The 17,801-nt window shown below is 36.1% G+C and overlaps 1 long non-coding RNA gene across 1 annotated transcript in view; it reads right to left on the reverse strand.

The window, feature by feature from the left end:
* Window positions 1-1,252: 1,252 nt before the first annotated feature.
* LOC134805655 (uncharacterized) overlaps window positions 1,253-17,801 on the reverse strand; it is a 174,012-nt gene continuing 157,463 nt past the window's right edge. Inside the window, exon 2 of the long non-coding RNA XR_010146348.1 lies at window positions 1,253-2,060. This is a non-coding gene — a long non-coding RNA (uncharacterized LOC134805655). The remainder of the gene's footprint in view (window positions 2,061-17,801) is intronic.

Raw genomic sequence — 17,801 nt, forward strand, 5'->3', positions numbered from 1 at the left:
AATCCGCGAGTGCTAACGGTTATGAATTCATATTTGGGGTTGCCGTGCTTAAAAAGATTTATAGTTTATTTTTCGAAATTAATAATTAGGTACACAATTTTATCAATAATAATTGCTGACATTGGTACATAATAACATCGTAAGTTTTGTTGTTTCCAACTTTGATGCTGTAATTTACATTAAGGGGTTCCCTGGAGCCAATGAATGACCTATTTGAATCCCTTAGTTTTCTAAATTTTTTTTTGTAGCTTATCATACGGTAAAGTTGAAAAGAATTTATGTACGAAATGGGTATCATTTGATATTTACCAATCGCTTTTCCGCGCTCGAGAGGAGGCCTGTGCCCAGCAGTGGGACGTATATAGGTCGAGATGGTGATGAATCGCTTTTCGATGAAGGGGAAAACATCGTGAGGAAACCGGACTAATTCCAACAAGTTTCCTAGTTTCCTCTCTGGGTTAGAAGGTCAGATGGCAGTCGCTACTGTAAGAACTAGTGCCTACGCCAATTCCCGGGATTAGTTGCCAAGCGGACCCGCTGCGAGCAGCTGTGGCAAAAAGCTGGGATAGGAAGATTTATTATCATAGGGTAAAGTGCCCTATTACCAGCCACCTGCATTAATCGTTGAATAACTTTTATAATATGTCCAAAACTACACGGAACGGTGTTTGTATGTATACACGGTGTAACATGAGGATGTTACACCGTAACTTTAACCTTTTGGCCGCCGGACCTAGTCCGCAAAGACGCTCACTCACACGCCAGAGCAAATTTTAAGTAAACAACTAATAAAAAGTTTAGGGATTGCAAATAGTGATATCGATATTTACAATTTATGGTAAAAATCTTTTTAATTTAGCTTTGTTCTTATCCTGTTTTAATTTCATTCCAAATTGCCAAAATTAAACATATATTTTGCACCCGAAAATGTTTAAAATATAGGGATTTAACATAAAAAACAACCACTAAACAATGTCGATTCAAGACGTGATATCGCCGCACTAGGCTGTACGAGAAGTCTTTTATACAAGACAACGGCGCGCATGGACTGCCCGCAGTGCAGACTGACAAGGACTGTTTCCGCGCGGATCAAGTAATAATAGTCTCTAGGTCAACGGCGTAAGCGCTTGTTGGTACGTAAACTTTATTGGCGTAACGTTAAAGCTGCGCATCATATGTCGATAAAGTCAATATACCGGAACTGTTTTAGTGAAAATTACACGTGGGTTGAATTTTTAATGAGTGAAAGATATTATTCCGGAATTAGAATCTATCATTATAATTTCAGTTTGGTTTACATTAATCTATAGGTAAACTCTTATCAAAAAAACGTTCAACGACTTGTTATTAAAAAATTACACATTAACTTCAATGTTATAACAAAAAACTAAAGTCTGATAAACAGGTATGTCCCTGTACCACTCTTGTGCGAAGCGGTCGCTGCGGTGTATCCCTTCCCACTAAGCTATAAAATAACATCAATTATTATTTTTATTTATCTCTTCTGCAATTAAATAGTCCACAATCTACAAGGGCAAATTTACTTGTCTGACTCTACTTTATAGAGCCAAAGAAGCTGCCTGAACTTTAAATATAGTTATGCCTATCTGACTCTCGTTCTACGTATTCTAGTAAGTAGTTACCTACTGTTCGTTGAAAAAAATTGGCGATTAACAAGTGTTCAAATACTTAGATAAAAACATATTTCTGACTTTATATTTACTTTAAAAATTCCCATATCGAGTTAACATTCCCATCCCTAGCTGTCTTTTATACAAGACAACGGCGACGAGAAACATAAAATTTTTGAAAATTGGAGCAATTTTTTTAAATGCCTTATATTAAAAGAAGGTATTTATATAGCGGCTTAAAAAGCAAATAAATGAAAAAACAAAGACCTTAAATATGAACACGAGTGTAAATGAAATTGCAATTGTTATTATTTTCACATTAACTCAGTGGTTGAATATCTGTCTTGTATACAAGACGACGGCGCCAGCGTATCGGTCTATCGTTGTCTTCTATACCGGACAACGGCGGTCAAAGGGTTAACCGAATAACTTTAACCACGCATTTCTGAGGTCAAAAGAAAGAAAAAATGTAATATCAGTTTAGGTCTACTTCGCCAAAAAAAAAATTTTTTTGTTTTGTTTTTTAAATTTTTTGAATGTATTTGTACATAATAAATAAATGTTATTTGATGTTGATTGGTAAACTTTTCACTTAAAATTGATTTTTAAATTTTTTTTCGTAAAACCTATTTTTTGCAAAGTGTTAGAGTGACATTCCATTTCCAACTGCAGCTGCAATACTGTTCATTTTACTATGGAAACGTGTCGCTGTCATTGTCAATTTCCATAGTAAAATGAACAGTATTGCAGCTGCAGTTGGAAATGGAATGTCACTCTTACTTGTCACTTTTGGACATCTATCAATAAGGATATTTAGACTACGTCTCATAGCAGCAACATCACACAACTTGTAACAATAAAAACTTGTTTTTTTTTTTAATCATATTATCTTTGAAACTAGGCGAATTTCAAAAAAGTTTATAGGACATTTTTCTCTAAATATGATCAGGAATACGCTGTTAAAATTATTCGGCTTCCTAATGTTACACGGTGTATGTGTCCGCGATTATCTCGCGTTTAGCTGAACCGATTTTGATGTGGTTTTCAGAAAAGTGTTTGTTACATTCTGGAGAAGGTATTAGTATACATAGAGCTGAGCTGATGCTGACCCTGGCCGTACCTAGTGGAACTAGAAAAGACAAAACTGTGGAAAAATACAATTGGACAGCGCGGCAATGCCGCCAGCCTTCTTGGCACCCTGCCCAAAGGCACAGAGCTGGAGCCAAGTTTTTATTTATAATTTTAGTTTATCTTGTAGTTAGTTGTAGCTTTATGTAGTTTTTATTTAGTTCATAATTTTTTGTAACATATTTGCTGTGACTTATTTTTAAAAAGTATTTTTTTTTATAAAAAGGACGTCATGATCGATTACCTTTTTTCTAATTGGGGCATTTTACCCTATTCCATATTTACTTAAAAATTAATTGGGAGGAAAACTAACTTTTTATCCCGCCAGGCCCCTATTTCACGGAATTTCGTGACAATTGTCGTATCGTATTTCTTGTGACAATTGTCATTAGCTTCGCAAAATAAGTACTTATTAACTGGCACACCGCCCGTCTGATGGTAAGCGGTTACTGTAGCCTATGGAGGCCTGTGACGTCAGTAACAGTGATGTCGTCAATTGTCGGACCTGTCACGTTGGTGAAATAGGAGCCTGGTGGCGAATTAGCGATTTTACCTCGCTTTGACATAAAAACTGTCAAACCACATACATTTTTTGTTTTTTGTAAGTAAGTTATTCTAAACTTGTACAATTTTCTCAAAAATGCCTGAATGTAGTGCGCCAAATTGTACAAACAGAGGAGCTCATTTATTTCCCAAGGACCCAACACGAAGAAAACGTTGGGAAACTGCTCTGCGTATTAAAAACTTTAGGGCAAGGGATTCAGCCCGCTTATGTGCAATGCATTTTAAGGAAGATGATTATTTTGGAAAAAGTAGATATACAGGTAAGTAAATTAATAAATGAATAGAATAGAATATCTTTATTAGCACAAAATGAAATACAATTTAACTTTAATGCTAGTAAGTTCGGCATAATTGTCTTGAATTCTAACATAAACTGTGTCACTTAACTTCAAACTTAGGTAAATCAATTCTGCTGTAAGGTTGGTTATTTAAAAAATAATATAATAATCTGAATAATAATCAACCTTAGAGTAGAATTAATTTACCTGAGTTTAAAATTAAGCGGCACAACTGATATGAGGTGATGTGATGTGTCCTAGTTAATACATACCTGGCTCAGTATTAGTACTATTTGTACTTTCTAAACATTATTTTTTAATTTTCAGACAATGAACCAGTTGCAAAGTTCTTAAAAAAGACTGCAGTACCAACCATATTCTGTTTCACTAAAATAAAACAAGTAACACCAGAAGCGCTTAAACGGCAGGAGCGTTATGAAAAAATAAGTCACAGAAAACTGTTTAAAGATGTCAAACAGGTCTTAGTAGAAGCAACACCATGTGTATTACTATTGTATTGTTCACAAGCATAATGCTGGATCTATAAGTGACAGGCAGACAGTTGAACGAAGTGGTCTAGTGTCAAAGTGTGAAAGTGGTGACAGTGTACTAGCAGATAGAGGATTTACAGTACAAGACGTGTTTATAGACAAAAACATTACTGTAAAGATATATATATCGCAGTCAAAAGTGTGAACTAGTCAAAAGAACTTTTAACCGACAAAAACAGGCAAAACTGCTTTTGACTGAGCATGTTGGTCAAAAGTAGTTTTACCTGAGCCCGTTTTTATCGGTTAAAAGTTCTTTTGACCAGTTCACACTTTTGACTGCAACATATATACTTTTATGAAAGGAAAATCACAGATACCAGGTTTAACAATCATAAAAGATAGACAACTTGCAAGTAAACATGTCCATATAGAAAGGATTATTGGATTGACAAAATCCTGGTACCCTGATAGGCTATAGCCATACCTTGCAAAAAACAGATTTATATAGTAGAAACACTTTTTGTATGAGCATAAAAACCTATAATAGACTGGATAATAACATCAAACAGTTGCCTTTGAAAATGTTTAAGGGGAAACTAATAGCATGGCTCGTACAAAAGGCCTTCTATTCCATCGAGGAATACATGGCATCTTTTGACTGAGGTGGGTGACATAATATAATATTAGGCCTCGACTATTATGACTTATGACTGTTTAAACTTAGTTTTAGTTGTAGTTTTAGTTTTTTGCATGCCAGATGCTGGTGATGTGTTACCCAATATTGTCTGACCATCTTTTGTACCATATTTCATGCAAAATAAAGTTATTTGTATTTGTAAAAACCTACAAAATATTAGTCTTTTATTGGAATATAGTCCATTTCGGCCGCACATCAAAAGGCTCCTCTTCACGTTGGGCCAACCCCAACGCCAACGAGGGACGCATTTATGCGTTAGAGGGAGCAAGTGATATTGCTATCTCATTCTACCGCATGGCTGCGTCCCTCGTTGGCGTTGGCGTTGGCCCAACGTGAAGAGGAGCCTAAAGGGATTGGCCAAGCGTGGTCCAATCGGCACTATCGGCAGTGCGCGGTCGAGGGTGGACGTTCATGTTTTTGTGTTTTTTAAAATTAAAAATGACGAATACGTGGCCGCCCCACGAAAATATAAAATGTTTAGAGCTATATAGGGGAGAAAGCGTAATATGGAACCCCAAACATATAAACACCACAAGGATAAAAATAAGGTAAAAATATCGTTTTACTTATTTATATGTTTGTACAGTCAGCAGCAATAGTTGCTAAGCTGGCTAGGTGTTCAAAATGATCTTGCCGCGACTTTATTGTTACGAGAATAAGAGCGTGTCAAGGTAATTTTGAACATCTCGTCCGCCTAGCAACTTCTGCTGCTGACTGTATGTATTACCTGTTATGTGCAATAAAGTGACGTACATACATACTGTTTGTTCGCGATTATTTCGCGTTTGGCTGAACCGATTTTGATGCGGTTTTCATAAAAGTGTTCGTTATATTCTAGAGAAGGTTGTAGTATACATAGAGCTGAGCTGATGCTGAACCCTCGCTGTACCTAGTGGAACTCAGGTTTGGTGCAACAATAGACACACTCTGTTTTGGTCATCCGACACGCCTAGGTGAGCACTTGGGAGAGCAGTACCCAAATAGAGCTGATGCTGAACCCTGGCTGTAACTGGCTTCCACGTCCACCTTGGAAACCGGTCAGATCACAACTGAAAGTCGCCATCGTGTAGTATTGTTCCGACCAAGGCACGGCTAAAGGCTCCTCTTCACATTGGGCCAACGCCAACGCCAACGAGGGACGCATTTATACGTCAGAGGGAGCAAGTGATATTGCTATCTCATTCTACCGCATGGCTACGTCCCTCGTTGGCGTTGGCGTTGGCCCAACGTGAAGAGGAGCCTTAACTCATGGGCCAAGCGTTGGCGGAGCGTTTGGCCAACGTGTAGAGGAGCCATGATATGAATATTTGGCATATTTATTTTTAGAGACGTCAAAGACGAACCCAAATAAATAGGTACCTACGTAGGTATGTATGTAGATTGTAGATTTCGTATTAAGTAACTAAGTATTTCTATCTTTACATAATATTAATGAATCTATTTATCTTTAAGTAGGTATTAGTAGTAACGGGGTGGTGTGAGCACAAACCGATTTTGCCTAAAATTTATTAGGTAAGTACCTACTTACTAAGTAAGTAAGTACCTTTAGTACCTTCTTAATTTCCAGCGCACGGGCGGCATTCTCAGCAGGTTAAAACTTGTTCATGGAATTGTATTAGGGTTTCCACGTGTCCAGTTTCTGTTTCTTTGTCCAATGTGTGTTTTGTCTCACATTTTGCTTGAGAGAGAGAGAGTGAGATGCCATGACATTGGACAAACATATCATTGGACACATTACCGCACCGCACCAAGGTCATTGTGCGACGCACCCATAAGTAAGACCTTGACAACAACCTTGACAATGTCCTTGGTGCGGTGCGGTAATGTGTTAGCACTGTTAGCAGCTTTATGGTAACATTCCATTTCTAACCGCAGCTGCACTACCGGTACTGAACGCGTCGATGTCATTGTCAATTTCCATAGTAAAATTGACAGTAATGCAGCTGCGGTTAGAAATGGAATGTTACCATTAGGCATTAAGTAGTTTGTTTTCTATTCTATGTATGTAGGTAAAGGATAACTCACGCTCACGTTAGACCGGGCCGCATCCGGGCCGGAGCTTCCGGCGCTTAGGTACTTTTCTATGACATGACAGGCGAACACGTGATGCTTTCCATAGAAAACGATGCGCCGGAAGCTCCGGCCCGGGCACGGCCCGGTCTAACGTGAGTCACCCTTAATGGGTACTCGTATGTTACCAGTGTTGGGCACTCAAGAATAAAATCATTACTTATTTGAATATATACATATACCTAGTAGTTAGGAGTTCGTAAAAATAAAATCATATCGATTTAATTCCCGTCAAAATTATTCAAATAATTTCTTCGGGAATCCATATCCATACTTCCATACTATATATAAATAAAATAAATATAAATGCTAAAGCTAATAAATGCGAAAGTGTGTCTGTCTGTCAACAACCTCTTCACGCTTAAACCGCTGAACCGATTTAGTTGAAATTGGGCATAGAGATATTTTGAGTCACGGGGAAGGACATAGGATAGTTTTTATGCCGGGAATCATCCTTAAAGAGAGTGAAAAGGGGGGATGAAATTGAGAGAGAGTTAATGAATTGCCTGATCACTGATTGAATGAAACTTATGCTCAAATTGAATGATTGCTATTACACTTTCTTCAGGCGCTATTCTTACACTAGCTGGTAGCTGCTGTTACTGATTCCACGCAGACAAACTTGCGGGCAATAGCTAGTAATTCATAAATGTGAAAAAAACTCGCCCACCGAGGATTCCGTACTTTTTAGTACTTATTTATTGTTATCACTCACACTTAATAATGAGAGAGTGAGACACTGACATTGGACAAAGAAATTGAATGCAAATTTGACAGGTGGAATACCACCCTAAGGGCCCCTTGCATCATTCCACTAACCCGGGGTTAACCGGTTAAATCTGGAGTTACCTTGGTTACCAGTACAATTTGACACTGGATTAACGGTTTAACCGGTTAACCCCGGGTTAGTGGGACGGTGCAAGTGGCGCTAAGTTAGTTAAGTAGTGGTTTGGTATTTTTCCTTTTATGCTGTTTAACTTGTTTGAACTAAAATAAATAAAAATGTAATGTAAAGACACACATTGAAATAGTAAATTTGCAGAAAATTAACCCATTGACCGCCACAGACGGCTGTGGACGTCATTGGAAAGTTTTGCCAAGGGCGCCAACGACGGCTACAGCCGTCAGCTTCGCCAATTCAACAGGGAGTTACGGGAGACTCCGTAAAGTTCAATTTCGCTTAAATATTCGCGATCGACTGGTGTCGGCATGTTCCTTTGCCGTCTGGCGTTCAAAGGGTTGGGAAATTTCATTGTATTGTTTTTAATTTTACTGGCATTTTTCTGAATATTACATAAAAGATAAATAAATTTACATAAAAAAAAAATTCACGAAAGTATCACGACACACGACATTATGTAAAGTTCCCCAAAGGGTTGGTCGAGCACCACCTAGGTCTGACCGTTTGGCCGGGCCGTCTAACATTTTTCTGACCGGAAGCGGTCAGACCAAAAGTCGGAATTTTCTGGAGATCACGAGACCGCCCTCTATATGAAACTGTCGAAGTCTAACACACCACGAACCTCCTTCTGGGAGAACAATTGTGTCATCAGTCAGTCGTGTTGCAGCTATATAATATAGAAATACGTACATAATAAAATTATTTTTGTCCCTGACATTCCATGTAATTTTACAGATTTTATGTAAAAGTCCATTGTCTTAGTGATTACTATACAATACATATTGAATATGTAAAAAAAAAACATATTCACGGCCTCCTTAGCCTATTAGTTGATAGTGACCTTGCCTATAAAGCAGGACGTCCCGGGTTTGCATCCTGGTTAGAGCATTTATTTGTATGTCTATTATCACGTATATTTGTTCAGGAGTTATGGATGTTGCCTATGTATTCAAGAATTTATCGATTATACATATATATATACCTAAAGTGCCCACAACACAATCCTTATTGAGCTTACTGTGGGACTATGTTAATTTGTGTAAAATTGTCCTATATATTATTTATTATTTTACCAGTAAATTTACAGAAAATATATAGGTATACCATTAAGAAGATATTGGTAAATATCATAATATTGTTTGTAATATTACTGACATGTTTCGGAATATTACATAAGACTTAAGTAAATTTACATAAAAATGTATTTTTCAAACAAAATAGTAAATTTGCGAGTTTTTTATGTAAAATACCCGTTCCAATTGTTGAAAATCAATTGTAGTATTACAGATATTTATGTAAACGGGCATTTCTTAGTGACTATTACATATTTATCGTGTAAAAAGACACATTTGAACAGGAAGTTTACAGAAAATTTGTAATATTAAAAAAATGTTGGGAAATTTCATAATGTTTTTTGTAATTTTTCTGTTATTTTCGGAATATTACATAAGAAGTAAGTAAATTGTAATAAAAATGTGTTTCTCAATAAAAAATGGTAAAATCACGAGATTTTTATGTCAAATTCCCGATTTAATTGTTAAAAAAATACATTAAACAAGTATTTGTCCCAAAAATTCCATGTAATTTTACAGATTTTATGTAAACTGTCATCTCTTAGTAATTATTACATATTTATTATGTAAAAATACCATTTAAACAGTAATTTCTACAGAATATATGTAAATTTGAAGAAATGTTGGGAAACTTCATAATGTTTTTTGTGATTTTAATGACAGTTTTTGGAATTTTACATAAGACGTGAGTAACTTTACACAAAAATGTAATTTTCACAAAATTAGGTAAAATTATGAGATTTTTATGTAAAATACCCATTTTAATTGATATAAACACATAAAAAAATGAATTTGTCCCAAACAATCCATGTGATTTCACAGATTTTATGTAAACTTCTATCTCTTAGTGATTATTATATATTTATTATGTAAAGCGACACATTTAAACAGTAAATTTACAGAAAATATGTAAAATTAAAGAAATTTTTGGAAATTTTATAATATTGTTTGTAATTTTCCTGACATTATTCCGAATATTACATTACACGTAAGTAAATTTACACAAATATGTAATTTAAAAAAAAAATGGTAAAATTACGAGATGTTTATGTAAAATTCTTTTTTTAATTGTTAAAAACACATAAAAAAAGTATTTGTCCCAAACATTCCATGTAATTTTACAGATTTTATGTAAACTTCCATCTCTTAGTGATTATTACATATATGTTATGTAAAAAGACCATTTAAACAGTAAATTGAACAGAATATATGTAAAATTAAAGAAATGTTGGGAAATTTCATAATGTTTTTTGTAATTTTACTGATATCTTACGGAATATTACATAAGACGTAAGTCAATTTACATAAAAATGTATTTTTCACGAAAATAGGTAAAATTGCGAGATTTCTAAGTAAAATTCCCTCTTCAATCGTAAAAAATACATGCCAAAATGTATTTATCCCGAACATTCCATGTAATTTTACAGATTTTATGTAAATATTCATGGCTTAGTGATTATTACATAAATTTTATGTAAAACTACATAAAAATTATTGATTTTACCGAAAAAATTTAAAATTTACGAGAATTACGTAAAATGTCATATTTTTCCGTAAATTTCCCAGATTTTTCGGGAATTTTACAGGATTATGTAATTTTTTTGCATGTAAAATTACATAATTTTTAACAGTGTAGTATTGCACAAAATTAAAAAAATTATTCTCTGCTTGCATATCAGCCCACCCATTTCTCACTTTTTCCATGCGTGTAATAACTTTAGTCCAACGAAGCATATTGAGCTCATTTAAATGCAGCCTTTGTGTATCGTCTTCCCGCACGCGTCAACAATCCAGGCTATATAATATAGCAGGCCAAATTGCGATTTCGTAAACACATCCTTAAGAATCAGCATCTTAGATTATCAAAGTAAACCGGTGAGAGGTCTCCATTTTGCTTTATAGTCCTTTTTCTAGACTCGATATCTGTTTGTATTTTGGCATCGGCGTACATTACCGAGCCCAAGTACTTACAATGCTGTAAATATTTTTTATATGATGTCTCATTTATGGAGGTCGTGCAGGTTTGCTTATTGACAAAAATGTTACAACCAAATATGGGTGCATGTTTACATACCACTCTAAATACATGTGCCTGGAGTAAAACTTATACAAGCTGACTGAAAAAAAATTACAGTTTTGATGGTTTGGATATTCATTATCAATCATTTCGTTCTTAATATGTTCATGAATATTTGCATAACAGGTAGTTTTACTGGAGGTGGTGGTTTAATATTTAAAGAAGGATAAATAATTAATGGGTTTAACAGGGGATGCCTTTTCATTATTTTCCATTGACTGGTTGTTGCTGGGCGGGCTCTAAGCTTAATTTACCGTAGTTTCCTCACATTGGCCGTTTTGCGGTGACCGATATAAGAATTCCGAATAATTTAATTTAGAATGTAGAATTCTTCAAAGTTTTGGAATTGGGCGAAGTTTAAATTTTGATTTACTGATAATCAACTCCGAGTTTCTGTCAGTTATCAGGATGAGTTGAGACAAATATATGATTGAACGATACACAAACAAAGTTAAGAATCTTCTTCTCTGCTTGCCATAACAGCACACCTGTTTCTCACTTTGCCCATGCGTGTAAGAACTTCAGTCACCCAAAGCATTTTGAGCTCATTTAAATGCAGCTTCTGTGTATAATTTTCCCGCACGTGCTAGAAATCCAGGCTATATAATATAGCAAGCCAAATTGTGGTCTCGTAAACACTCCCCTTAAATTCGGCATCTTTGATTCGCAGAGTATACCGGTGAGAGATCTCCATTTTTGCCATCTAGTCCTTTTTCTAGACACGATGTCTGTCTGTATTTTGGCATCGGCGTACATTACCGAGCCCAAGTTTCGCGGTGACTGATATAGTAAATCCGAATAATTTAGTTTAGACTGTAGAAATTTCTTCATATTTTTGAAACTGGGCGATGTTCGAAATTTGATGTACTGATAATCAGCTCCGAGTTTCTGTCAGTTGTCAGGATGTGTTGAGACAAATATATGATTAAAATATATAGTAAATGCACAAAATTAAAAATCTTATTCTCTGCTTGCCTAATCAGCCCACCCATTTCTCACTTTTTCCATGCGTGTAATAACTTCAGTCCAACGAAGCATTTTGAGCTTATTTAAATGCAGCTTCTGTGTATCGTCTTCCCGCACGCGTCAACAATCCAGGCTATACAATATAGCAAGCCAAATTGCTATTTCGTAAACACATCTTTGATTATCAGAGTACACCGGTGAGAGGTTTACATTTTTGCTAAATAATCCATTTTCTAGACTCGAAATCTGTTTGTATTTTGGCATCGCCGTACATTACCGAGCCCAAGTACTTACAATGCTGTAGATATTTTTTACATGATGTTTCATTTATGGAGGTCGTGCAGGTTTCTTTAATGTCAAAAAGTTACAACCAAATATGGGTGCATGTATACACACTACTCTAAATACAAATGCCTGGAGTAAAACTTATACAAGTTGATTGATAAAAAAAATACAGTTTTGTTGGTTTGGATATTCATTATCAATCACTTCGTTCTAAATAAGTACATGCATAATTGCATAGCAGGTAGTTTTACTGGACAGCATGGAGGTGGCGGTTTAATGGTTAAAGAAGGATAAATAATTAATGGGTTCCACAGGGGATGACTTTCCCTTATTTTCCATTGACCGGTTGTTGCTGGGCGGGCTGGTTTTCACAGGGGACGCCAAAGCTGAATTTGGCGTAGTCTCCTTACAGTTGCTGTTTTGCGGTGACCGATATATTATAAGAATTCCTAATAATTTATTTTAGACTGCAGAAATTTCTTCATATTTTTGAAATGGGGCCTAGTTCGAAATTTGATGTCCTGATAATCGTCTCCAAGGTTCTGTCAGTTGTCAGGATGTGTTGAGACAAATATATGATTAAAATATACCTATAGTAAATGCACAAAATTAAAAATCTTATTATCTGCTTGCCATATCAGCCCACCCATTTCTCACTTTTTCCATGCGTGTAATAACTTTAGTCCAACGAAGCATATTGAGCTCATTTAAATGCAGCCTTTGTGTATCGTCTTCCCGCACGCGTCAACAATCTAGGCTATATAATATAGCAGGCCAAATTGCGATTTCGTAAACACATCCTTAAGAATCAGCATCTTTGATTATCAGAGTACACCGGTGAGAGGTCTCCATTTTGCTTTATAGTTCTTTTTCTAGACTCGATATCTGTTTGTATTTTGGCATCGGCGTACATTACCGAGCCCAAGTACTTACAATGCTGTAGTTATTTTTTATATGATGTGTCATTTATGGAGGTCGTGCAGGTTTGTTTATTGACAAAAATGTTACAACCAAATATGGGTGCATGTTTACATACCACTCTAAATACATGTGCCTGGAGTAAAACTTATACAAGCTGACTGAAAAAAAATTACAGTTTTGATGGTTTGGATATTCATTATCAATCATTTCGTTCTTAATGGGTACATGAATATTTGCATAACAGGTAGTTTTACTGGAGGTGGTGGTTTAATATTTAAAGAAGGATAAATAATTAATGGGTTTAACAGGGGATGCCTTTTCATTATTTTCCATTGGCTGGTTGTTGCTGGGCGGGCTCTAATTCGCGTAATCTTTGAAATATTTTTTCTAGATTGTTAATATGCTCTTGAAGGGAAGTGGAAAAGACTAAAATGTCGTCCAGGTAAACTAGACATATGGAATTTTGTAGGCCTTTACATTATCCATTACGCGCTGGAATGTTGACGGCGCGTTTTTTGTTCCCATAGGCATCCGAAGAAATTCAAAGTGCCCGTTTTCTACGTTAAAACCACTGTTGTGAATGTCTGAAGGATGCATCTCTACTTGGTAAAAACCGCTGGCCAAATCTAAAGTTGTAAAGTATTGGCATTTACCCAATTTGTCCAATATATCGTTTATGTTAGGAATAGGATACTTGTCGTCTATAGTTTTGGCATTTAGTTTCCGAAAATCTCAGTGGCGGCGCGTGGAATTTTTCGCTAGACAACTCGGAGCAAAAAAAAACACCTACATTATGTACTTATTTTTTCATGATAAGCGAAGGTAAAGTAAAGCGCTAGGTGTGTCCTTGGGTGCGTTCTTTTGCAGTTAGTGTATAACCACCTTTGCCATACTTGTCATCACTGACGTCACATAAACAGTGTATGTCGAGTATGACAAAAGCGGATTCCTACTCCTAAATTCCTAACAATCCTAACTAATAAGTTTTTTGCAAAAATTTCATTTTTGGTACAAGATTTTATCGCTGACTATACTTTTCTTACGACAGAAAACTAATACTCATCGAGACAATTCTAAAAACCCCTAACACAATTAGGTTGCGTTGTTTCATCACAGAGTTCTTATGGCGACCTCCTGTCTCCATCATCAGATCAGTTCGACAGTATGATATTATTGTATTGTCATCAGAGCTACATACAGGTGCCAATTTTCATGACGCTACGATCCTTGGAAGATGGTTAAATTAGTTACCTTAGATTCCATTACATAGTTACATACAGATCGACCTAATAAAAGCTTGTTAAAAACAAGGACTGACCTTGAAACACCTGCACGGACAATACACAACACTAATAACACTCAAAAATTCACTGCTTTAGTCTTTATATATAAATATATGCACAAAACTAAGTAAAATCTCATTAAAACCTATAAAATTCTAATAAAAACAACAATAACAACAAATCTTGGCAACAACCGGAACGGAAGTGTTGTCATAATATTATTCCATTTTCACCCACGACCCACGACTTCCAAAATCTATTACTACAAATTTATAAACAGTACTTTCTTTGAAGAAACCCTCGTTATCAAATTACCTTAACTAAACTTGCGACTCCATAATATTCTTGGATTTTGTAATAAAATTTCTTTTTTTAAAGGTTTTTTGAAAATTTGGTATTAATGATAGCAAAATACAAAAAAATGTTACCCATTAATTCAATTCAATGTTTTGGTACGGCAACATTAACCACACGAGCGGCAAACGCGACTCGATTCAAAATTGTGAAACATTACACTCCAATATAAATCTTACTTATTTGTATTTAAGGTTTAAATTCAAATGAAGCAGCACTTACGCCACTCGGCCATTGACTGTGTGCGTGCATTTTTCCAATAAACCTTACCTTGTTACGTTTAAGGTTTTTATTTAAATGAATAACTCGATACAAAACCGTGTTATTTTGATGCGTAAATACGCGGACTTTCTTTAGCGAACTTTATGAGCGTGTGCGTGAGTTTTCGTATGTGTGTGATGTCATGAATGAATACTCAAGCTTAAACTTAGTCGCCCGCGCTCGCTATGATTAGTTGATTTAATCAATAGTGAAGCTTTAGTAAATCGTGTTATCGATTCCAAGGTAATACGTAGTGTTTTCATTATGGATATATATGTAGCAATAAATTTTAGGCAAGCCGGTGGGAATCGGGTTGTATGAAGCCGCCGCTACTGGAAAATCTATAACTAACCTCCATTTTACTTTTCCACAAGCGTCCGCTTTTTTCGGGACGACCCAGATGGGTGCACTCCAGGCTGATGTTGACGGTCGAATTATTCCCTGTTCTAACATTTTTGCAATTTGAGATTTAACTTCCTCCCTATGAATTTGTGGGTATCTATACGTCTTCGAATAAATAGGTATTTCATCTGTCGTTTTTATGCGGTGCTTTATTTTATTAGTAAACGTAAGTGGTTCATCTTCAACATAAAATACGTCGGCATATTTGGTACAAAGTTGTTTTAAATTAGCTGTTTCCTCTGTATTCAAATGATCTGTGCGCAATCGAGACAATACGTGATCGACACGTGAGAATTGTTGTGAGTCACCGCTACGGTAACACTCGGTCTCCGAATTGAATAACTCAACGCTAATCGGCTGAGTTAGCGTGAATATCATGTCGCGTGAGAAATTATTGCAAATTTCGACAGTGCTTTTGTTATTGTTTGCAGTACTTATGCAATTACTTACAATGCAATTGCAAAGTACCTGTTGTTCCACGAATATATCACCACTTGGTATGTTTACTGGTACTTCTATTAGTTGTGACGAATTTGCCGGTACTATTGTTTCAAGTAAATTGACATTTCCGGAGGTATACATATATACGGGGTTGGTAGACAATGGAGTTATCAACTGACGGGTTCTGTAACTTATATCAGCTTGCCATAAATCAAGCAAATCGGACCCAATAAGGCCATCAAAATAATTGTGAAATTTGTACACAAATAACTTCAATGGTTCGCCATTGTTAAGTTCCGGGAAAGAAGGTATTGCTACCGAGTACTTGTTGACAGTTGAAGCATGTACGTTTGTGACAATAAATGGATCGTATTGTAATGAGCATTGAGCGTAAAATTGCTTGACAGCCTTGGGGCTAAGAAAACTTTTATTTGCACCAGTGTCGATTAGTATTTTAAGAGGTGGGTTCCGTATTTGTATGTAAGGTAACTGTTGCTGATTTTGAATGTTAATCTCTATCTTGGTGAGTTTTTCACAAGATCCTGGCAAAAAATCGAATCATTTATATTGTCATTATCGGGGTCAGATTGTTGTGGCTGTTCCGTAATGTCAAAATTATCTACCTGTGGTAAAAATTGTTCTGGGGATTGATACTCATAGCTATTATCATAATAATTGTTATAGTCATAGTCGCCATAGTCATAGTAAGATTGTGATTCGTGCATGTTCGTCTCGGCTGTATTATTAGTATTATTACGAGAGGGTTGACTCCAGTTGTTTCTAGTTGGGGCTAGAGTACGAGCAACGGGGTGGCTTACACCGCTCATTGGTTGAGGATTATTTTGCTATTGCTGGTGAACTTGAGTTCTCTGCGGAATCCTAAATCCTGTGGACATATTCGAGCGAGGTAACGCTCGGAGCATTTGCTGGGTCCTAGATGGGCCAGCTTGCTGCTGGTTAGTATTAGGGGGTCTAAACTGATAGGCGTTATTATTAGGTTGATGCTGCGAATGCTGCTGTTGCGGCTGTTGGTAGTTAATTGGGTAAGAATTAGAATTCGGTGATAAGTTCTGCTTCTTATTAGAAAAGTAAGGTTTCTGCGCAATTTCGTAGTTTTTATTTTTATTTTGCAAATACATGACGTTAAGTTCTTTTTGTGCGAATTCAAGGGCTTGTTCCATCGAGTCAGGTTTCATACATCTCATACGAGATCCAAGAGGTTCAGAAAGACCTCTCAGGTACGTTTCTAAAGCAAGTTTTTTATACAACTCTCTTTTTGCTATTATAGTGGTCTCTACAGTTTCGTGCAATTGCACATAAGTTACTATCGTACAAAGCATGTGCTGACATTTCTCGTAAAACACCTTGCGTCATCATAGATAAATCTGTGTATAATGCCGTTTCATCTCTACGATCGGAAAAATTATTTATTAGAGAATCTCTAATCCCTGCCCAGGTACTAGGAATTCCGTTATTTGTAAGGGTTCGCGCTGCGGAACCCGTGATTTTATTTAAGAGTCCATTTAAGACCGACAAATTATTTAATTCGTTCCCAGCCTCTGCTCTCACATATCTGGCAATTATCTGATCACATATATTTATAAATCTAACTAAAACATTAGGATTTCCATCGAATTCTGGAACTACCTTAAGGGCTTTAAAAATATAATTAAAATCATTGTTTGCCATTTCGTCTTCTTCAATAATACTATCTAAATTTCTAAATAAATCAATGCGCTCGATGCGCCGAAACCTACTACTCCTATCCCTAGATTGGGCGGAAAGTGGGCGAAAAATTTTGGAAAAGGGGGAAATACACAGGAATGCAACCAAACCCTATGTGTACTCACCACCACATTTCACGTTTTCTTCTCTCTATTCAAGCGCCAAGTAGATCTCCTCGTATGTGCTGCTCAGGTTCTTTGTAGAGTCGATGCACACGTAGATTCGTGCTCAGGACGGGATATCGATGCTAGAT

This window comes from Cydia splendana, unplaced genomic scaffold, assembly GCF_910591565.1.
Source record: "Cydia splendana unplaced genomic scaffold, ilCydSple1.2 scaffold_47_ctg1, whole genome shotgun sequence".
NCBI lineage: Eukaryota > Metazoa > Arthropoda > Insecta > Lepidoptera > Tortricidae > Cydia > Cydia splendana.